This window comes from Artemia franciscana, chromosome 5 (genome assembly GCF_032884065.1).
Source record: "Artemia franciscana chromosome 5, ASM3288406v1, whole genome shotgun sequence".
In the NCBI taxonomy this organism is placed as follows: Eukaryota; Metazoa; Arthropoda; class Branchiopoda; order Anostraca; family Artemiidae; genus Artemia; species Artemia franciscana.
In genome coordinates this window covers 55,885,234-55,895,434 of record NC_088867.1, presented here as the reverse complement: position 1 = coordinate 55,895,434, position 10,201 = coordinate 55,885,234, and the positions used below count along the sequence as shown (strand labels likewise).

General features: G+C 34.6%; 1 long non-coding RNA gene across 1 annotated transcript in view; it reads left to right on the top strand.

The window, feature by feature from the left end:
* The first annotated feature begins 1,078 nt into the window (after positions 1–1,078).
* The window catches only part of LOC136027614 (uncharacterized), a 33,528-nt gene continuing 24,405 nt past the window's right edge, over positions 1,079–10,201 (top strand). The window contains exons 1-2 of the long non-coding RNA XR_010617635.1: positions 1,079–1,233; positions 8,920–9,115. This is a non-coding gene — a long non-coding RNA (uncharacterized LOC136027614). The remainder of the gene's footprint in view (positions 1,234–8,919; positions 9,116–10,201) is intronic.

Genomic DNA, 10,201 nt, shown 5'->3' with positions numbered 1-10,201 from the left:
CGCATCAATCTGTTTGCTGTGTATAATATGCATATGTATTACCTATTTACAGGGAACTACAAGGACCTAATACCATTTATTTGTAAATTTGACAATAAAGTTATGTTTTCTTAAAGTTCTTTCCAGTTTGTCACTAAAGTTAGGATTATCGGGTAGAACAATTCAAATTTTCATATCGCCGACAAAAGGATGCTGTCTTGGGGAGGGTTGATGTTGATGCATCCTTTTTCTCCTTTTTTTATCATTTTTTTCTATAATGGATTCAAGTAAGCTTATAGGATATCCATTGTAAAACAAAATGCAGTGTTTAAAAATTCAAATAAATTACCGAGCCTTTTCAATTGTGGGATTTAAAGCTTTGACATTTTTAGGCGCAATCGTTTTTTTCGCTCCATTTTCGCGAGATCACCGGAGACATACCCGAAAATTGGGGGTAGTGGGAGCACTGAACAGAATGCAGCCTATGAACCAAAAACTAATGAAAGAGATGATACCCATTATTCAACTGCTATTCTTGGGAGACATCTGACAATTGTTAAGTAGCTGTGGAATTCCTGTGTTGTTTTAAAATTACTTTCCTGTGAATGGGCAGTGGGGTGGCGGAGTGCACCTGGCAGCTAAACGATTTACCACACCTTTCCAGTTATTGTTAAGAAATATAAAATAGTTAGTAATAGTTTATTGAGCTCCTGGGTTCGGGCCTCGTGCGCCTATTAGTGAATCCGGGCCTGGGAGGACCCACCAACAATTAGGAAAAAGGCTAGAAGAATATAGGTCCTCAATCGATAAAGCCACGTGGCTACACCCAAGGACTGAGACTTTCAGTTCCACCTTGGCTCAAAACGTCTATGCTTGCCCTCACCATTTCATTTCATCTCCATTATTGCCCCCGTTTAAGGTTTCATGCAAGTTTTCAGGGAGGCAGCTGAAATCAGAAATTACATCAATCAAAAGGTCACCCTTAACGGATATACTAGCGAAACTCGTCTTATTTAAAATGAATTCCCAGTGAGAATAAACTTATCAATTCCGATCGTTTTATATCTGTCCACCAGATTATATTTTGCAATCGAGCTCTGTTAATACCATGACTGGTAGGAGATTAGCCTTTAAAAAAGATTTGTATAAAATGAAAGTTTGAATCGCCATTCACTGTCGTATTTTTATTCAGTTGCCCTTTCATCGTTACATAGAAAGGTTGTTCTTCTTTTAGTTTTAGTGATTTCTTTAAAGGTTTGTTTTTTTGTTTTTTTATATTATCCTGTGGACTTCTATGTGTACTTTTTTTTATTCTGCCCCGATGACGGTCGACCGGGGCAAACGTTGGTTTACCCCCCCCCCCCCCAACGAAAATACCCCTTGCGGTTGGTTGGTCTCCAATATGAGGTGGGGCTCTGGATGAAAAGGGGCAGTATCCGTCCTACATGTTCTGCTCAGAATAGATTAAATTCTGCTCAGTTTTGGTTTTAATATCACTCTACTTTGGTTATGACAGCGTATACCAGAAATATTCCCAGAAATGGTAAAGGAAAAAATTTTACTTTCAGATTTTTCCTGTGTTTTCTTTTAAAGATTTTTTGTACCCCTCTAAATAATCCTTGGGCATTATTCATCAATTTGTACTTTCAATCGCCCCTTGTCTCTTCCTTAGAACTAATTATGTATTTATCTGAAGACCTAATGAGAGCTGAAATGTTTTGGTCTTAATATATACCTTTTGAGGTATTTCCCTCCCTCCCTCTTCACAATCACAGAAACACGTAGTAGAAGCTTAAGTGCCTTTTCAAGTTTTATAATTTTTGCATTGCTTACAGATAGTAAAGAACAATCCATAAATAAAAGAAACCCAAAACGAACAGAAATTACAATAAATAACCGAGACAAAATCAAATGAGCAGAATTAACGTGAGTACGGCTGACAACCCCCATGCCCTCTCAAAACCAGAACATGATTTAATTTTATTAACAACAAAATATATTTAATTTTGTTTTTACTTTTTTACTTTAATAGATAAAGAATTATTAAGAATTTAGGGAATAAATAAATATCAGTATGTGTATGTTAAACTAACAATCTACGGTGATATTTTTTTTTCCTTTTTTTTTTTTTTAGTAATGTGCAAAAAATTTTGTTCGTTTTGAATTTGAATGGGTTATTTGCGGTAATTTCTGTTCGATTTGACTTCCATTTATTTATTAATGGTGATTTGCGGTAGTTTTACGCTTGGAAGACAAGCAAAACTATTTTGTAGAGTTTGACAACGCTTACCTCCGTAAATACTTAAACAATAAGAATTTGTTATTCCTAAAAGCAATTGTGTTTTCATGGGAAATTAAATCTTTTTAAAGTTTCTGCTGTCTTATTTTTAGCTTAATTTTCATGATTTTTCTCCTGCATTCCATTTTTTTTTAGTTTTTTTTTCTTTTTCTTTTATTTTTGATTTGGTGCCCGCTACTGCGAAAAATAGCAGAACCTTATATGGAAGTTGTTTCTACAAAAATTTAATTACAGATTTCTTATAAATTTCTTAGATAATTATTGTGTGTAAATTCCTCTTTCCCACTTTCCTTTCAACAACTAAACTAAAAAAAAAACACAACTCGAATATAATTCTCGAGTTTCCATAGTTTCAATGGGGATATTTTTTGGAGAGGGGATTTATCAAAGCGGGGTAGTTTTCATGGGGGATGGACTGGGGCGTATTTACCAGGGGCAGTTTTCTAGGGGCTGAGGGTAAACATTTAGACCCAGAGTGGAGGTCTCGAACTATTTATTCTATTTTTCACTGGCTGAATTGTTCTCATTTTCTCTTCTTTACGTTTTTTCTTCGTTTTGGATTAAACCTTCCTTTTGAATGCCCCCCCCTCCTCTAAAGCCCCTAGCTAGTGAAAATAAAAAAAATTAATAAAACTATCTTCTGAAAACATGTTTTCATTCAGGTTGAAACTTATAAATGAATAATAATATGTTGGCATGCCCTTTTTATGTTTATTCTAGCAGTCAAGTTTAAAAAATTTCTATGGCAGTTAAAAACAACCTAAATCCCTGCTCTTTTTTATGCAATACTAGTAGGACATTTGTACGAGGGTTAAAAATAGGGCTTTTGTACGAGGGTTAAAAATTGTGACAGTTTGAATTTTTTAGATAGATTTTTCCTCCCCACGCCCCATCAAAATATGAATGAATTCTTCATTTATTCTAACGTCTTACACTTTGTCATTTTGGGACAAGGAATTCTCCCCCTGCATTTAAGAACTAAGGTGATTCAACCTTGTGTTATTCATAACGTGATATAAAGAATCAGTTTTGCTAAAATAAATAATAAAAGTATATTCTCTTATTTAAAGCTCAAATTTTCGAAGTATCGCTGCAGACACTTCGTCTCTTTATGCGATTAAACTGAAAGTAAGGAGCGACATTAAAACTTAAAACGGATAGAGATTACCTCGTATATGAAAGGGGCTGTTCCCTCCTCAACGCCCCGCTCTTTACGCTAAAGTTTGACTCTTTCTCTCAACTCTACTTTTTAAAACAGTAAAACAAGATTCTATGACTTTTAGGGGGTGTTCCCCCCTAGTTTCTAAAAATATGCAAATTTTCTCAGGCTGATAACTTCGCTCCTTAATTTGATAAGGAGCCGGGTCGCTCCTTACTACAATTCGTTACCACAAGCTGTTTGACAAAATATAGATCTTTTCAAGGGGAGGTTTAAGAGAGCCACAGAACAAAACTTAATGCTAATGCCCTACTTGAAAAATAAAACTTACGCTTACTTTTTTAGTTTCATGGCCCGGGTTGGTCAGCCATGTTTTTACAAGCTCTATTGTGTATATTTGTAATACATAAAGACAAAATGAAATTCGTTCTTTAAAGATAAAGTTTTACTGATCAAATAGTTCGTGGTAACGAACTCTAAACAAGGAGCGACGCGGCTCAATAGTAAACGAACTCGATTGAACAGAATTTTGGTATTAATAGATATATCAAAAGAATCAACTTATTATGCTGATTCGAAATACGTAAAATTCATCAGGCTTATTTTTTTTTTTATCATCCATTCTACGAGACTGAGAAAATTTGCATGATTTTTGAAAAGTGGTAAAAAAAAAATCCCCTAAAAGTCAAGCAATATTAATGAAAATCACATCATTAGATTCAGCGTATCAGAGAACCTTGCTGTAGAATTTTCAAACTCTTATATACGAAAATGCGGAATTTTGCGTTTTTTTTTTGCCTGAAGAAAGATCACGGATGCGTATTTATTTTATTATTCTTTTTTTCTGGGCTGATCATACAAAATAATGGCCATAGAAGAGTGGGAGAGCCTGCATTTGAGGGGAACTTTATAATTCCAATGGCTTTTTCAAGTGATCAAAAAGATTGAAGGGCAAGTAGCCCTCATCCAAAACTTTTTTTCCCCCAAAATCGTCCGTTCAAAATTTGACATATCAATTTGTTCAACATAGTAGTAAAATCTAATAACTATGCCTTTAGAAGCAACATGACCCCCCACTGTCCGTGAGGAGAGGGAAGTATCTAGACAGTTTTTGAAGGGGAGGGGGTTTAACGCTTGGAGTTGGTTTCTATTGGCTGGATGTTTTGGGGAGAGGGAAATTTTGGGGGGTAAGCTTTCCAGGGGAAATTTTACACTGGGGGGTTTGACAGAATTCCTGTACGTAATTCTTTTTACATGTCTAACTTTCTCTTCATCGACTCAATTTTGCATGTAAAAATGTTTGGAGAAAATTGTCCCGGGTCGTTTTAAGCAGGTTTGGATTCCCGGATAAAATTTTCAAGGAAAAAGCGATCTCCAGAGTGAGCAGGAAAGACTAAAGATTAAAGTCTTTTTTAAATGAATATTTACTAAGAAGAATTTTTCAGGCTGAATCATCCGAAAGAATTTATGAGGGGTTTGTTTTTTAGAAGAGATGGAATTGTCTGGAGAGAGTTTTATGGGAGGAGGGATGAATTATGTGTGATTAAAATTTGCACAGAGAAGTTTCCCGCGGGGGGAGGAACTTTTCAGAGAGAGTGACCCAGATTCACCGGCATTATTTTAAAAGCGATCAGAAAAAAAGTAAATAAATTCAGCTGAAAGTAAGTAGCAACGTTAAAGCACGAAACTTATACAAATTGTTCCGTACATGAGGGGGTCAACCCTCCACTCCTTGATACCCCGCTCTTTACTCTAAAGTTGGACTGTTTGTCTCAATTTTTAAGAACAAGTGCCGTTTGATCAGAACAGGAAGGTTTTTTAAAAGTGCTAAAAACTGTAGCACAAAGAGCAAGATATTGAGGTGGGGTCCACTCCTTCATACAAGGAATAAATTATGTTCGTTTGGAATTATAATGATACTCCTTACTTTCTGTTGAAGTAGCTTGTTTTTCTCTATTTAATGATCATATCAAAACAAAGGTCCTAGAAGATCGGAAGAGCCTGCATTCGAACGAAACTTAGTAGTTCTAGCGCTCTTTTTAAGTGATCAAATACATTTGAGGGCAAATAGCCCTCCCCCTTCAAAATTTCTTTTTTCCCAAAGTCGTCCGATCAAATTTTGAGATATCCATTTTGTTTAACTTAGTCGTAAAATCTAATTACTATGTCTTAAGGGGCAATATAACCCCCACCACCCTTCTCCCCAATTGTCTGGAGGTATTTTTATGGGGGTGGGGTCAATTATGCGTGGAAAAATTTTCACTGAGGAATTTCCGGTGAGAGGAAGAAATTTTCGTGGAAAGTGACGCCAATTTATCGGCATTATTTCAAAAGCGATCAGGAATAAAACAAAAAAAATATATTTTTCAACTGTAACTAAGGAGCAACATTAAAACCCAAATTGGACATAAATTATTCCGTATATGAAGGGGTTGCCCGCTTCCTTAATAACCTCATCTTTACGCTAAATTTTGACTGTTTGTTCCAGTTTTGAAGAACAAGACCTGTTTAATTAAAGCAGGAAGCTTTTTTTGAAAGTGCTAAAAGCTTTAGTGTAAAGAGCAAGGTATTGAGGTGTGGATCCGTCCCTTTGTATTAGGAATAATTTTTTGTTTGTATTGAGTTATAATGATGCTCAACTTAATTTTGTATTTAGTGAAAGTAAAGAGCAAAATTGAAATTTAACAAGAACAAAATTATTGCTTCGCAGTTAATGCAACATACGCCTGAAAAACTGTTTCAAATAAACTTACCTGTCATATTGTTTTGTGTATGCAAAATTTTGAAAAACTTGCGCTTTACATAACCCACAAAACCAATTCAACAAAACGCGATTAGGAGCAAAAATAATCAAACAGTTCGTAGTAACGAACTGTAGTAAGGAGCGACCCGGCTCAATAGTAACCACAACTCTAAAATGGATTTTGGTACCAATATTTTGGTACCAATAGCTACATCAAAAGAAGCGCATTTTAATGCTGATTTTAAATATATAAGTTTCATCAAGTTAGTCTTACCCATCAAAAGTTACGAGCCTGAGAAAATTTGCGTTATTTTAGAAAATAGGGAGAAACACCCCCTAAAAGTCATATAATCTGAACGACAATCACGCCATCAGATTCAGCGTATCAGAGAACCATACTTTAGAAGTTTCAAGCTCCTATCTACAAAAATGTGGAATTTTATATTTTTTGCAAGAAGACAGATCACGGATGCGTGTTTATTTTATTTTTTTTTTTTATTGTTTTTTTTCCCCCAGGGGTGATCGTATCGACTCAGTTGTCCTAGAATGTTGCAAGAGGGCTCATTCTAACGGAAATGAAAAGTTATGGTGCCCTTTTTAAGTGACCAAAAAATTGGAGGGCACCTAGGCCCCCTCCCACGCTAATTATTTTCCCAAAGTCAACGGATCAAAATTCTGAGATAGCCATTTTATTCAACGTAGTCGAAAAACCTTATAACTATGTCTTTGGGGACGACTTACTCCCCCACAGTCCCCGTGGGAGAGAATACAAGTTCAAAACTTTGACCAATGCTTACATATAGTAATGGTTATTGGGAAGTGTACAGGCGTTTTCAGGAGGATTTTTTGGTTGGAGGCTGAGGTTGAGAAGAGGGGGATATGCTGGGGTAACTTTCCATCGAGGAATTTTTCATGGGGGGAGACAATTTCCATGAAGGGAGCTCAGGATTTACTACCATTACTTAAAAAAAAAACAATGACAAAATAAATATGAAAAAGTTTTTTTCAGCTGGAAGTAAGCAGCAGCATTAAAACTTAGAACGAACAGAAATTATTACCAATATGAGGGGCTCACCTCCTCCTAATACCTTGCTCTTTACGCTAAAGTATTTCTAGTAATTTCAACTATTTATTCTGCGGCTTTTGTGATTCAGGGGTCATTCTTAATGAATTGGGACAAAATTTAAGCTTTAGTGTAAAGAGCGAGGTACTGACGAGGGGGCGAGCCCCCTCATATATGTAATAAAAACATGAGAATACAAAAGTTCTTTACGTAAGCTAATTTATAAGTTACGTATATCTTTTACTTATAAAAAGATTCGTAAAAAATTAAAAGTTCTAGTTGCCTTTTTAATTAACCGAAAATCGGAGGGCAACTAGGCTTCCTCCCCCGCTCTTTTTTTCTCAAAATCATTCGATCAAAATTATGAGAAAGCCATTTAGCCAAAAAAAAAAATATATACAAATTTTGTTTTAATTATTCCTCTGCGGAGAGCCAAAACCAAAACATGCATTGATTCAAAAACGTTCAGAAAAAACAAGTTTTTTAAATGAAAGTAAGGAGCAACATTAAAGCTTAAAACGAACAGAAATACACCGTATATGAAAGGGGCTTTTCCTTCTCGACGCCCCGCTCTTTACGCTAAAGTTTTTTACTGTTTTAAAATGTAGAGTTAAGAGAAAGAGTCAAACTTTAGCGTAAAGAGCGGGGCGTTGAGAAGGAAAAGCCCCTTTCATATACGGAGTAATTTCTGTTCGTTTTAAGTTTTAATGTCGCTCCTTACTTTCATTTAACTTGAAAGAATAAAAACTTGTTTTTATTTCTTTAGTAGGCTGCGGAAGATAGAAGACAAATTTAAAAGGCTCTTGGCAGATTCTCACAGGTCCTAAAGTCAATAAGACAATACTATACCAATAAACAGTCGATAAGTGAAGTCAACAAGTCAATACTACACAAACTTGATTAACAAAATCAAGGATGTTTAGTTTTTAGTGAAGCACCAGTTTTTATAGATTTCTAGAGGTATTATAAAATAAGTCAGTTTATTTAAGCTATTTTTGAGATATAACTTGCGTAATCTAGCAAGCCATAATAATAGTTTTACGCCAAAATTTGGTATTTTGTTTTATCTAAAAAATCGTTTTTGATATCATTGTCATTGGGGAACACAAATTATTAGTTCAACTCCTAAATTAAAAGAATAGTTAAAATTTAATCCAATTTTCTTTTAACTGGATGTTTGAAACCTTGCGTAGACATATATATTAAAAACATGAGAAAAGTTTTTAATCCATATAATAGGGAAACGAAAAAAGATTTTTTGAAGTAATCTTAATTTAAAGAATATTCTATTCTATTCTACGCTGATGTCCTTTGTGCTATAGTCTTTTGACAATCAACAGTTTTTTAATGTTGGAATTACACTATAGTGAAAACACCATTAACTTTAACTAATTTAAGCTCATTAGTTTAAGTTCATCAGTTTTTGCAATTCAATCTGGCCACACTGAAAAAACTTTAACGCTGCACTAAGATCTTCATCATCTCGAAAGGTTTTTTTTCTCGCTATCTCTCTCTTTATTTCTTTTACTTATTTTTGTTCCATCTTAGTCTCTTTGATATTTTTCATTTGTTTCTCTTAATAGTAGAAAGTATTTCATGTTGCTTTAAACTGTTGGAAATAAAACCCCTTTTACATATTACTAATTGAGAAATTGATCATGGTGACAATTTTCTAGGTGTCATGGTGTCATGGTGATCATGGTGTCATTAATGCGTATGAATTCATTGAACACGGACGAAGACAGAATTAAAGTCATACGATAATACACTAATTTGGATATACAAATTGAGACCTTCAACCTATCAAAGAGTCTTCAGAGAATCTCAAGCCCCTATTCCCAAGATTTGCTCCATTGAAGATTACCAAAAAGTGTAAGGGATGTCTATTTATTATTTACTCTATTCGGTACATAATATTGCATTATTTATTTATTAAACTTTGAAAGCGTTTTACTGTATCTGCAATGCTAGTTTATCAATAAACTACCATAGTTAATTTACGAACAAATAATTGCAAAATATAAGAAACAAAAAAAGAAATAAGGCCATTTTGAGGGTAAATAATGTGAATTCGTTCAATATCCCTTTTCTTCATTTCTTTTCTTTTTGTTTCTTTTTTTTTGAATACATCTACCTGCTCTGTAAATTTATCGCTTTTCACTTTTCTGTATATAAGTGATTATTTTCTGAGCTTTGCATCCGTTTATAGGTACTTGTAAGATAACTACCCTACCGGTAGTTATTAAAAATAATAAATTCTGTCCACATTGCTCTTTACTTAGGGACCAACACTGCGCTGCTTACGATTTCCCCTCTTTAGTGTAAATGGAGTACTATCCTTAGTAGTAACGATAGGTGTAGTAGCATAGGTAGCATGCAAATATTACCTTTTTGGTTATATCCCTTATCATTTCCTGAATTTTCCAAATTTTATTATACTCAATTATTCCTGTGTTACATCCTTTTGACAATCCCTATAAACATAACATGTCTTGATCTAGTTCAAAACTCCTCTTAACAATCTCTAAAATGCTCTTCTAAATGTCCTTCGTTTTCTTGGACAGTAAAGTTCAAACATTAATACCTTTGTCAATAACATATACTATGTGTAAACGATGAACGATTTGCCTACCTTACAGCCCTTGTCCTGAGGACTTTGGGGAGGTTGACATCCCCAAAGACATAATTATAAAGACATAATAGACATAAGTCTGAACAAAATAGATCTATTAAAATTTCGATTGGATAAGTTTTGGGGAATGATAGGCTTGGGGGGTTGATCGCCCTCCATTCACTTTTGACACTTAAAAATGGCACTAAAACTGACGACTTCCAATCAAAAGAGCTCCATATGATCCAAAGCTTTTACGATCAACCGTTCCACCAAAACTTTATATGCCCTAGGGCATAGCTTACAACCCTTGTCCATGGGCTCTGGGGGATTGTTTTCACCCTAAA